The following is a 2515-nucleotide window of genomic DNA, read 5'->3' as shown; positions in this document are numbered from 1 at the left end:
GTACTTGTCCAAAAAAGCCAATAAATTTTAATAAAGCATGATCATTTCCAGAAATTCCTGAAAGAGAAAGTGCATATTTGATTGGAAACTTACCACTGAGTCTAGTTTCTAAGTTAATTAAGTTCATGTTATTGTATTAGTCCATTCTCCCACTACTAATGAAGACATACCAGACACTGGGTAATTTATAAAGTAAAGAGGTTTAATTGTGTCACAGTTCAGCAAGGCTGGGGAGGCCTCATGAAACTTACAATCATGATGGAAGGGGAAGCAAACACATCCTTCTTCACGTGGTGGCAGGAAGAAGAAGAGAGCCAAGCAAAGGGGAAAACCCCTTATAAAACCATGAAATCTCATGAGAACTCACTCACTATCATGGAATAGCATGAGGGAAACTCCCCCATGATTCAATTACCCCTCATCAGGTCCCTCCCACAACACATGGGGATTATGGGAACTACAATTCAAGATGAGATTTGGGTGGGGACATAGCCAACCATATCAGTTATTATCTACCCAACACAACCCTGACTCTACATGGGGGTTTAAGAAAAGTAAAGAGAATATTGTTCGATCACATTATTCTCCTGCTTAATAACTTGTAGTAATTTCCTACTCTTTATAGAATATAGTCTGTCATTCTAAGGATACCATATTATGCCCTTCAAAATTTGACCCTTGTCCACAGTCATCAGCCTCATTGCTCACAACTCCCCAAGTGGCTCCCTTATTCTTCCTCCCGTCTCATTCTCATACCTTCTTACGTTGTACACTCTGCTCTGGGCCAAACCATCCTCCTTCATACACCACGCCACTGCAAATGCCCATCCCTCTGCTGGGATGACTTTTGCCTCCCAGCTACTGCTTGGAAACTTATTTGTACACACAGAGGTCTGGGAGGATTCTGTATACACCTTCATTAATGCTCATGCCTGTAAGAATGAGTTTTCAAGGGACTGAGGTAAGGATGCCCCATGCCTGAGCTCTCGAGATGGGAACATATTCCCCTTCATACTTCAGTACCTAGTACATGTGTGGCACATAGAAAACATTCTGTCAATGTCTGTTATATGAAGGCAAGAGTAAATATTTGAAGAGATGTTCAACATCTAATTTGGAAGGCAAGAGACACCTTGATCTAGTGTCCAAAGTCTTAGTTTGAGTGTGAGCAGATCTGCCCTCCAATTCTGGTGCTGCCACTTCCCTGCTATGTAACTTTAGGCAAGTCATTTACATGTTCCAGGCCTCATCACACTTATTCCAAAACTGACCACATAAATGGAAGTAAAGCACTCCTTAGCAAATGTAAAAGAACAGAAATTATAACAAACTGCCTCTCAGACCATAGTGCAATCAAATTAGAACTCAGGATTAAGAAATTCACTCAAAACCACACAACTATATGGAAACTGAACAACCTGCTCCTGAATGACTACTGGGTAAATAAAGAAATGAAGGCAGAAATAAAGATATTCTTTGAAACCAATAAGAACAAACACACAACATACTAGAATCTCTGGGACACATTTAAAGCAGTGTGCAGAAGGAAATTTATAGCTCTAAATGTCCATAAGAGAAAGCCGGAAAGATCTAAAATCGACACCCTAACATCACAATTAAAAGAACTAGAGAAGCAAGAGCAAACACATCCAAAGCTAGCAGAAGGCAAGAAATAACTAAGATCAGAGCAGAACTGATCTTTCAAAAAATCTTCCAAAAAACCTTTCAAAAAAATGAATGAATCCAGGAGCTGGTTTTTTGAAAAGATCAACAAAATTGATAGACCACTAGCAAGACTAATAAAGAAGAAAAGAGAGAAGAACCAAATAGACACAATAAAAAATGATAAAGGGGATATCAGCACTGATACCATGGAAATACAAACTACCACCAGAAAATACTATAAATACCTCTATGCAAATAAACTGGAAAATCTAGAAGAAATGGATAAATCCCTGGACACATACACCCTCCCAAGACTAAACCAGGAAGAAGTTGAATCCTGAATAGACCACAAACAGGCTCTGAAATTGAGGAAATAATTAATAGCCTACCAACAAACAAAAGTCCAGGACCAGACAGATTCACAGCCGAATTCTACTAGGGGTACAAAGAGGAGCTCATATCATACCTTCTGAAACAATTCCAATCAAAAGAAAAAGAGGGAATCCTCCCTAACTCATTTTATGAGGCCAACATCATCCTGATACCAAAGCCTGGCAGAGACACAACAAAAAAGGAGAATTTTAGACCAATATCCCTGATGAACATTGATGCAAAAATCCTCAATAAAATACTGACAAACTGAATCCAGCAGCACATCAAAAAGCTTCTCCACCACGATCAAGTTGGCTTCATCCCTGGGATGCAAGGCTGGTTTAACGTATACAAATCAATACACACAATACATCATATAAACAGAACCAAAGACAAAAACCACATGATTATCTCAATAGATGCAGAAAAGGCCTTTGACAAAATTCAACAGCCCTTCATGCTAAAAACTCTCAATAAA

This window comes from Rhinopithecus bieti, unplaced genomic scaffold (assembly GCF_001698545.2).
Source record: "Rhinopithecus bieti isolate Rb0 unplaced genomic scaffold, ASM169854v2 scaffold_5101, whole genome shotgun sequence".
NCBI lineage: Eukaryota > Metazoa > Chordata > Mammalia > Primates > Cercopithecidae > Rhinopithecus > Rhinopithecus bieti.
This window is presented reverse-complemented; position numbering follows the sequence as displayed.